Below are 11287 nucleotides of genomic sequence, written 5' to 3' on the forward strand. Positions count from 1 at the left end.
AATTCTGTCCAATTGGCATGTTAGATCACTAGAATCTGGACCTAGTTAGAGAGTCCTACTCCACGCATTCTCAGTTATGGAGAGATCTGGCAATCTTGTTTGCCAAGGTAGGGCTTGGAAAGCTTGAAGACGAGCGATAGAAACTCTCAGCAAGGTGCAGGTGAACAGCCGGCCGATGTGGCCGAGCAGTTCTAGGCGCTACAGTTTGGAACCACGAGACCGCTACGGTCACAGGTTCGAATCCTGCCTCGGGCATGGATGTGTGTGATGACCTTAGGTTAGTTAGGTTTAAGTAGTTCTAAGTTCTAGGGGACTGATGACCTCAGAAGTTAAGTCCCATAGTGCTCAGAGCCATTTGAACCATTTTGCAGGTGAACTTTGTCTTGCTGAAATGTAAGCCCAGGATGGCTTGCCATGAAGGGCAACAAAATAGGGTGTAGAATACTGTCAGTGTACCACTGTGCTGTAAGGGTGTTACAGACAACAACAAAAAGGGTCCTGCTACGAAAACAAATGGCTGCCCAGATTCCCACTCCTGACTGTTGGGCATATGGTAGGCAGTAGTCTGGTTGGTATCCTATCGTCTGGAGTGTCTCAAAACATCTCCTCATTGGCCATCAGGGCTCAGTTCCAAGCAGGACTCATCACTGAAGACAATTCTGCCCTAGTCAATGAGATTCCAGGCCAAATGTGCCCAATACCACTGCAAACAGGCTTATTTATGTATAGAGGCCACTGGTAGTTAGTGCAAGGTGTGGTGTGGATGCAACCCCCTTTCTGTGGGCCACCTATTGATGCTCCTCGTTGTCACTGAAGCAACAGTTGCACATTCAATCAATGATAGTGATAAATTCATGACTGTGAGTGCCTCTCTCTCTCATGATTGCTTGGTCCTGTTGTTCTGTATCTATCTAGGTTGACCACCTCCTTCTTGATGTTGTGTTTGGCCTTGGTTTACACATTCTTGACAATATCATTGAATAGTGGCATTGGTTCTATTCAAATGTTGAGCAATTAGCCAATTACTCCAACCAGCTTCTTCAAGCCTAACTATAAGTTCTCTCTTAATGCTGGCATCTGTATATGTTGTTCATGTGCCTGTCAGTGAGGCATAGTTACTGTCCAACTGAGTACGCAGAATGAAATTCACGGAGACTTTATGCCATGGTATTGACATATCTCCTTTTTACTATCATTGACAATTGCACGGTGAAATTGCACTGCAGCATCATACACTCATCCTCTGATCCATCTCCTTCATGTCACCTCCCCCTTTCTTATTATAGCATAATTCATGACAAGATAAGCTTTTTATGAGGCGTTAGGCAAAGTAAATATATAGTGTCTAGTATCAATGAAATCAGCAGTTAAGTGTACTTTGTGATATAACCTTTGTTTCATGATAATCTCCAAATAACAAAGAAGAGTGTTTGTAATTCATACAAATCTACAGTTTTATTTCAATCTTGATGAAATTTTGCACACTTGACCTTCAAGACAAGAGGAAAATAACTTTCTGCATAAGATTTTGTAATCTGACTTGAAACATATACTGATCAGCAAGAACATATACTGATCAGCAAGAACATAATGATCGCTGATCTACTATCAATGTAAACCCATCCAGGAAATAGCAGTCTCACCTGGTGAGGAATGACTGCTAGTCAAATACATGCTTGGTGCATGTTGTACTAGTGAGTGCATGGTCTGTGTGTAGAAAGGGCAAGGCATGCGACCTATCTGAGTTTGACCAAGGGCAGGTTGTGATGACCTGGAGGCTCGGAACAAGCATTTTGGAAACTGGCACAACTTGTCAGGTGTTTGAGGAGTGCTGTGGTGAGTGTCTTCAATATGTGGTGAAACCAAGGTGAAAACACATTCAGACATATGGGGTTGGGCAGCCACACTTCATTGCAGATGTTGGACGTCATAGGCTGGGCATACTGGTAAAACAGGACAGGCGGCGAACTATGGTGGAATTAACATCAGACTTTAATGCAGGGCAGAGTACAAGTGGCTGAACAGACAGTGCACCAAACAGTCCTAATGATGGGTCTCTACAGCCATTGACCCATGCATGTGCCAATGTTAACATCACAACGTTGGCAACTACAACTGAAATGGGCACATGATCATCAACACTGGACAATGGAGCATGGCAGAGCATTGCAAGGTCTGATGAGTCCCACTATCTTCTTCATCATGCTGATGGGAGGATATAAATCTGTTGTCTTCCAGTGGAACTGCTCTTGACACCTGTACTGCGGGTTGGAGACAAGCTGGTGGCAGCAGAAAAGTCTTTCCAGTTTCTGCATCTTTGGTGCTGTGAGTCAAATTGATTCCACCTCTGTGTAAAATATAATTGAGATTTCCTGGTAATACGACCACTGGCCATGCGGTCAATTATATGACATTAATTTGTGCTACACATATTGTTTTTATAGTTTCAAAAATGATTTATTTGTATCTTTAGATTGTTGCAACTGAACAAAGAAAAGCCATCACACCACTGTGTGGCTGTTGTATCACCACATCAAAACAAAGAACCAAGTCTTCCTCTACCACCTCTAAAGATCTCCATCTGAAAGAGAATGTCCTCTTACTTTAAATAAACTCATTGGCACAGTGCCCACTTTGAAATCTCTCGAAAAACTGGTGTAAGTCAGTGACCTTGCATGGTCTATATATACATGTTTTGTGATAACATCATTCAATTTTCTTTTTAACACAGCAGGTTAATGAAGTATATTTGCTTTTACCAGTGTCAATTGCAAGATATAGTGTTGCCAGGTAGCAGGTCAATTTAAACTTGAAATAGCTTTCTTCAGAATAACTTCACGAACTATACATATACAGTATTTGACAGATACAATACTTCACATGACCTATTGATTATACTCCTCAGTTTGGAATTATCATAACAAGACTCAACGTATACCTATAATTTAAAGTGGGTGAGAATCTGCCAGCTGTTCCATTCCACACCTCCCCAAAAGACTTGTACAGCTAAAGACTGGATGAGACTTTTGAAGCCAGTAACAGTGGTTACAGTTCTACATTATGGCCATGAACATGAGAATATAAATTTTCTGTTGTGTGCACATTCCAACATAACATAATCAATATACCAATAGCACAAACAGTTTCTGTAAAACTTGATGAAGACAAAGATGGATTGCAAGTTCCTTATCTTTTCATAGAATTCCAAGATGAACAGGTGTACATAACAATTACTCCAGAATGAGATTTTCACTCTGCAGCGGAGTGTGCACTGATATGAAACTTCCTGGCAGATTAAAACTGTGTGCCCGACCGAGACTCGAACTCGGGACCTTTGCCTTTCGCGGGCAAGTGCTCTACCAACTGAGCTACCGAAGCACGACTCACGCCCGGTACTCACAGCTTTACTTCTGCCAGTACCTCGTCTCCTACCTTCCAAACTTTACAGAAGCTCTCCTGCGAACCTTGCAGAATTAGCACTCCTGAAAGAAAGGATATTGCGGAGACATGGCTTAGCCACAGCCTGGGGGATGTTTCCGGAATGAGATTTTCACTCTGCAGCGGAATGTGCGCTGATATGAAACTTCCTGGCAGATTAAAACTGTGTGCCCGACCGAGACTCGAACTCGGGACCTTTGCCTTTCGCGGGCAAGTGCTCTACCAACTGAGCTACCGAAGCACGACTCACGCCCGGTACTCACAGCTTTACTTCTGCCAGTACCTCCTCTCCTACCTTCCAAACTTTACAGAAGCTCTCCTGCGAACCTTGCAGAACTAGCACTCCTGAAAGAAAGGATATTGTGGAGACATGGCTTAGCCACAGCCTGGGGGATGTTTCCAGAATGAGATTTTCACTCTGCAGCGGAATGTGCGCTGATATGAAACTTCCTGGCGGATTAAAACTGTGTGCCCGACCGAGACTCGAACTCGGGACCTTTGCCTTTCGCATGCAAGTGCTCTACCAACTGAGCTACCGAAGCACAACTCACACCCGGTACTCACAGCTTTACTTCTGCCAGTACCTCGTCTCCTACCTTCCAAACTTTACAGAAGCTCTCCTGCGAACCTTGCAGAACTAGCACTCCTGAAAGAAAGGCAAAGGTCCCGAGTTCGAGTCTCGGTCGGGCACACAGTTTTAATCTGCCAGGAAGTTTCATATCAGCGCACATTCCGCTGCAGAGTGAAAATCTCATTCTGGAAACATCCCCCAGGCTGTGGCTAAGCCATGTCTCCGCAATATCCTTTCTTTCAGGAGTGCTAGTTCTGCAAGGTTCGCAGGAGAGCTTCTGTAAAGTTTGGAAGGTAGGAGACGAGGTACTGGCAGAAGTAAAGCTGTGAGTACCGGGCGTGAGTCGTGCTTCGGTAGCTCAGTTGGTAGAGCACTTGCCCGCGAAAGGCAAAGGTCCCGAGTTCGAGTCTCGGTCGGGCACACAGTTTTAATCTGCCAGGAAGTTTCATATCAGCGCACATTCCGCTGCAGAGTGAAAATCTCATTCTGGAAACATCCCTCAGGCTGTGGCTAAGCCATGTCTCCGCAATATCCTTTCTTTCAGGAGTGCTAGTTCTGCAAGGTTCGCAGGAGGCTTCTGTAAAGTTTGGAAGGTAGGAGACGAGGTACTGGCAGAAGTAAAGCTGTGAGTACCGGGCGTGAGTCGTGCTTCGGTAGCTCAGTTGGTAGAGCACTTGCCCGCGAAAGGCAAAGGTCCCGAGTTCGAGTCTCGGTCGGACACACAGTTTTAATCTGCCAGGAAGTTTCATATCAGCGCACATTCCACTGCAGAGTGAAAATCTCATTCTGGAAACATCCCCCAGGCTGTGGCTAAGCCATGTCTCCGCAGTATCCTTTCTTTCAGGAGTGCTAGTTCTGCAAGGTTCGCAGGAGAGCTTCTGTAAAGTTTGGAAGGTAGGAGACGAGGTACTGGCAGAAGTAAAGCTGTGAGTACCGGGCGTGAGTCGTGCTTCGGTAGCTCAGTTGGTAGAGCACTTGCCCAGGAAAGGCAAAGGTCCCGAGTTCGAGTCTCGGTCGGGCACACAGTTTTAATCTGCCAGGAAGTTTCATATCAGCGCACATTCCGCTGCAGAGTGAAAATCTCATCCTGGAAACATCCCCCAGGCTGTGGCTAAGCTATGTCTCCGCAATATCCTTTCTTTCAGGAGTGCTAGTTCTGCAAGGTTCGCAGGAGAGCTTCTGTAAAGTTTGGAAGGTAGGAGATGAGGTACTGGCAGAAGTAAAGCTGTGAGTACCGGGTGTGAGTCGTGCTTCGGTAGCTCAGTTGGCAGAGCACTTGCCCGCGACAGGCAAAGGTCCCGAGTTCGAGTCTCGGTCGGGCACTCAGTTTTAATCTGCCAGGAAGTTTCATATCAGCGCACATTCCGCTGCAGAGTGAAAATCTCATTCTGGAAACATCCCCCAGGCTGTGGCTAAGCCATGTCTCCGCAATATCCTTTCTTTCAGGAGTGCTAGTTCTGCAAGGTTCGCAGGAGAGCTTCTGTAAAGTTTGGAAGGTAGGAGACGAGGTACTGGCAGAAGTAAAGCTGTGAGTACCGGGCGTGAGTCGTGCTTCGGTAGCTCAGTTGGTAGAGCACTTGCCCGCGAAAGGCAAAGGCCCCTAGTTCGAGTCTCGGTCGGGCACTCAGTTTTAATCTGCCAGGAAGTTTCATATCAGCGCACATTCCGCTGCAGAGTGAAAATCTCATTCTGGAAACATCCCCCAGGCTGTGGCTAAGCCATGTCTCCGCAATATCCTTTCTTTCAGGAGTGCTAGTTCTGCAAGGTTCGCAGGAGAGCTTCTGTAAAGTTTGGAAGGTAGGAGATGAGGTACTGGCAGAAGTAAAGCTGTGAGTACCGGGTGTGAGTCGTGCTTCGGTAGCTCAGTTGGTAGAGTACTTGCCCGCGAAAGGCAAAGGTCCCGAGTTCGAGTCTCGGTCGGGCACACAGTTTTAATCTGCCAGGAAGTTTCATAACAATTACTATTTCATCACTTGTATCATCTGTTCTTATATAATTCTTGTCAACATGTGATAATCTTGGTATTTTAAGACAAAGCTAAGTAAACTTTTTGGATGTTTAGTAAACAAATTTGAAACGAGGCTGAAACAAGTAAAAACAGTATCTGAGGAAAGGAAATAATTAAATGTAGTTGCGTGTACCGTTTGTGCATTCACATTTTCAAATAAAAGGACACACTTGTTTCACAAAGTATTTACATGTGCAGTCAGTCAACTGCTGAGTGTACAGAAGCAGCAACTGTTACAGTTGTTCAGGTGGCAAAATATTTCAACATTCTTACATATACAAATAACAAGTGTAAAATAAATTATTCATAATGATTCAGCTTATAAATTATGACATACATAATAAATCTGTACATTATGAAATAATATATACAAAACAAATTTTAGAGTGATGCTGTTCACACACTGCTATTCAGGTGATCTATAACTACAATGGTAGTCCTAGTGCCACAGTTTACATAACATAAAACTGATGATTGCAGCTCATGTGCTATAAAAGCACATTTCTTCTCATATGATGCAGTTGACACACTGCTGATTGAGTAACCACTCTTAATAAACCTAATTTTACATCCCCTACCATCAAAAATCTGAGGATGGAGGAGGAGACAACTAACACTAACTTCCAGTTTCTATGTGCTCTTACATTTATTTCATTGCATAAATCCTTCTTTTTACCATCATTTCACTTATTGAGTCTGTCTTTCTCTCATAAGTTCACAATGCAAGGGAGACAATTGTATGTCTGTAAACAATCTCTGGTTATTCCATATATCTAAATAAGAACCTGCTAATTACATTTTGCAGCTTTCTAAGTTTCACTGAACATGTCACTATTACATTGCACCCTCTCATAACTGACAGAAAAATTTAAACTTTAGAATCACTTCTCTTTCCTACCTCATAGTAAAACAGTCACTGGCTAATCAATGTTGAATAAATTGACCAACACATTTAGCTGACATGTCTTTCAGTTATACATCTCACATTCATGAATACTTCATGATTACATTACTCTTATTTGTGTTCACTCAAATTACATATCTATACAATTATGGCCTAACTGCTCTTGATTTCACGTCTCTTTGTCTCTTTTGTCAAAAGTGATGCAGCTGCATGGTCTGTTTCATTTTAGGAAAATTTCTCTTATCAGGGGCAAAAAGGAAACTTCAGAACTATACACATGTTTTTATCTTGGTTATGAGTAATATTTTGGTCAGTAATCTCAGTACGTTTATCATCATAATTACTATTTCAATCAATACACACACATAAATCAAACTTAACATTCCTGTCACTATAAAGTGTTAAACATTCTCTAGGTGCAATGAAACCTTTTAAAGCACAATGACATTTTTAATAAAATATGTGTCAGATGTAAGTAGTACCATCAGCATAAGGCATCAGATCATATATGTAGTGCAGACAACAAGTGAAACCTTTCAAGCAAACCTTCTGTCACAGGTAAATTCAAAAGGTGCAATCTTTCTAAAAATGCAAATTGTTTTCAATATCTTAGTGCAGTATTTCATCTTTCACCAAAAAAATGTGTTCATACCAAAACACTCTTTTCTTCTCAACACATTTATTCACATGCCTCGAGTCAAGTACAGTTCTTAATACCACCATCTCATTTGGACACTGTGTCTAATCGTTTGTTTTACTGGCTGCTGCTTCTTTTTACCATTTTCCATCTTTGCGTTTGTTCCTACTCCCTTTCCACTTCTTTCATTTTACAAATTGGGATGGCACAAGGATTAACAAAAAATTTAAGTCTACAGTGATAGGTGATAACCTTTAACTCTTCCTGGTTTAACATTAAAAATATCTTTACATTCCCATAGAAAATCTCCTAGTTCTTCTCTGTTTTCTGGGATTAAACTTTCTGCTTCAGTCAATTTTTGAGCTACAAGTTCCCTGTATGAATTACTACTTATTTCATCATTATTATATTCCTCATTTTCCTCAAAATAACCTTTATCTCTAGATTCTTGTACCCTCCTATTCTGATTATTGTGGTCATTATTTAACATTACAGTACTAGCTACTCCACAGAGCCCACTTTAAGGGTCAGTAGCACCAAATAAAATTCGCTTTTGCTTTTACTATTGAGTTCATAATGATTATCAGATTTTCATTAAGCTCCTCAGTTACCAAGCATTCTTGAGCAAAGCTAATATTATTGATTTTGAACTCTAGTAAAACCTGTCTGGTGATTAATTTGCTCCACTTCCAAGTGGCTCCTTTTACTCTAACTTCTGTCACAGGAAATTCTGTAAAGTTCTCACTATTCCTTATTCTGTTTCTCAATTTTTTTGACATAGCAGTAACGGGACTCCCAGTGTGCAGAATAAAGTTACCTCTTCAATTATCAATCTGTACAGTAATAAACTGAAGAGACAAAGAAATTGGTACACCTACTTAATATTGTGAAGGGTCCCCGTGAGCACACAGAAGTGCCACAACACAATGTGGCATGGACTTGACTAACGTCTGAAGTAGTGCTGGAGGGAACTGACACCATAAATCCTGCAGGGCTGTTCATAAATCCATAACAGTACGAGGAGGTGGAGTTCTCTTCTGATCAGCATGTTGCAAGGCATTCCATATATGCTCAATAATGTTCATGATGAGGAATTTGGTGGCCAGTGGAAATGATGAAATTCAGAAGAGTGTTCCTGAGCTACTCTGTAGCAGTTCTGAATGTGAGGGGTGTTGCATTGTCCTGCTGGAGTTGCCCAAGTCTGTCAGAATGCACAGTGGACATGAATGGATGCTGGTGATCAGACAGGATGCTTACATAGGTGTCACCTGTCTGAGTCATATCTAGACTTATCAGGGGTCCCATATCACTCAAACTTCACATGCCCCGCACCATTACAGGGCCTCCACCAGCTTGAACAGTCTCCTGCTGATATACAGGGTCTATGGATTCATGAGGTTGTCTCCATACCTGTACACGTTCATCCACTCGATACAATTTGAAATGAGACTCGTCCAACCAGGCAACATGTTTCCAGTCATCAACAGTCCAATACCAGTGTTGACGGGCCCAGGTGAGGGTGTAAAGCTTTGTGTCGTGCAGTAATCAAGAGTGTATGAGTGAACCTTCAGTTCCGAAAGCCCATATCACTGGTGTTTCATTGAATGGTTCGCATGCTGGCACTTGTTGATGGCCCAGCATTGAAATCTGCAGCAATTTGTGGAAAGGTTGCACTTTTGTCACGTTGAACGATTCTCTTCAGTTGTCGCTGGCCCCATTCTTGCAGGATCTTTTTCTGGCCACAGCAATGTTAGAGCTTTGATGTTTTATTGGATTCCTGATATTCACGGTACACTCGTGAAATGGTCTTACGGGATTCCCACTTCATCACTACTATGGAGATGCTGTGTCCCATCGCTCATGCGCTGACTATAACACCACATCGAAAATCATTTAAATCTTCATAACCTGCGATTGTAGTAGCAGTAACTGATCTAACAACTCCACCAGACACTTGTTGTCTTATATAGGCATTAGCAACCACAGCCCCATATTCAGCCTGTTTACATATCTCTGTATTGTAATATGCATTTCTATACGAGTTCCTTTGTCACTTGAATGTATGAGAGCTACCTGGTTCATCCTGCTTTTCATCTTTTTGATTCTCATATAAAAGACCTACCTCAATTTTTTTAAGACTCATTCCTTCCTTTCTGTCTGCAACTTTTTCACTCCCTACTGACTGCAAATGTTCCAAAACTACATTACATCTAGATGGCTTTTTACTAGAAGCAACATTCACCTCATTGCCTGAGTGCATATTTTGACTAATCTTCCTTAAAACTCCTTGTGTTTGACTGTCATTGCTAACATTATCACTGTGATCACTAACTACCTTCAATATTTCGTCACTAATTAAGATCTTCCTCTTATTTTTATTAAAGCAAGTAAACACAATAAGACTGACATCTACTGGCAAGGGCAAACTATCATGTACTTCCCCATTAACATACCACCATGATGTGAACCCACAATTGAGCTCGTGTCATCATTTTCCATCAAACTTTCACTTTTAATCTCCACATAAATCATTCCCTTTAATTTTTCACACAGTGAAGTATTATCAACATCAGAAAAATTATCATTAGCATCATACTCACATAAATCATCAGCATACCCATTAATATTCTCAGTACAAATATCATCAGTAACATCATCATCATTTGAGTGCCTATACTCTCTTCTCCCCTCCTAAGTACATGACTCTTTGACTCTACACCTTCAGCTTGAGCATCAACAGATTCACTTAGCATACCTACTTCAGGATTATCCATTAATCCCACTAAACCGTATTCAACAAAATTCACATCATTAGATCATTACATGTCACTTCAGTACTGCTAATACATTCAGCCAACAAATTTGTCAAAATATCTCTACTCAGCTCTGATTCAAATTTCTTCATATTGTTCTCTTCTTCTTTCATTTCACCCAGAATACCTTCCTTAAATTCTCCACTAAATTCTATTTTATTCATTGTATGTGGTTTGCTGGTATCTCCATTGAGATATGGCCTATTAAAACTATCTCTCTCTCTTCTGAAATTGCTGATTTCCATAATTACTTCTCCTTGCCTAAAGCTGACAGGTCCCCCCCCAGGGCAAATTTTAGTTTTCTGATACCTTCTATTTTTGGAGCTCCTGTTACTAAAATTCCTGTTGTGATTACTGTTATACTGTAGCCTCTCCTGTCATCATCTCTACACCATCATTTTAGCAATTATCTCTTCAGTTAACATTATTATCCTGATAATCATTCCTATTATTCCTTCTCCTATCTTTGTTTACACCGTGATCATTAGAAAAATTGCCATTTTGGTAATATTCATTTTATGTTGGTCTATCTTCCTGTATTTAATTTCTCTCCCACACCATGTCTAACTTATCTGTAGATCTTAAAAAGTTCCTCTGTAGAATCGTCTGGTCCATAGAACAATCCTTATTGCAATTTATGTGGTAAACATCTTCCAGAGTCATCTATCTGGTTCATTTCATCCAATGCTTTGTCATGGTGTACTAACATTCTAATTTGTTCTTCACAAAAGGTTCTGATATGTTTAATACCATACCTAAAGTGTGGTCCATTTATGCATTCTGATTTTATTCTTGACTGTTTAATATCTGACCAAAACTTACAGATAAAATATTTTTCAAACTGTGTAAAACTCATCTTCTGAGATGGGACACAGCATCTCCAAGGTATGATCTGATTTGCCCATGATAAGGCCTC

The 11287-nt window shown here is 41.4% G+C and overlaps 2 non-coding genes across 2 annotated transcripts; both read left to right on the forward strand.

The window, feature by feature from the left end:
• The first annotated feature begins 4656 nt into the window (after window positions 1–4656).
• Trnas-cga lies at window positions 4657–4731 on the forward strand. Its single transcript has one exon. It is a non-coding gene; the product is annotated as a tRNA-Ser (tRNA).
• Window positions 4732–4956: 225 nt separating this feature from the next.
• On the forward strand, window positions 4957–5031 carry Trnas-gga. Its single transcript has one exon. It is a non-coding gene; the product is annotated as a tRNA-Ser (tRNA).
• The last annotated feature ends 6256 nt before the right edge of the window (window positions 5032–11287 follow it).

Source organism: Schistocerca piceifrons, chromosome 7, assembly GCF_021461385.2.
Source record: "Schistocerca piceifrons isolate TAMUIC-IGC-003096 chromosome 7, iqSchPice1.1, whole genome shotgun sequence".
Classification (NCBI taxonomy): domain Eukaryota; kingdom Metazoa; phylum Arthropoda; class Insecta; order Orthoptera; family Acrididae; genus Schistocerca; species Schistocerca piceifrons.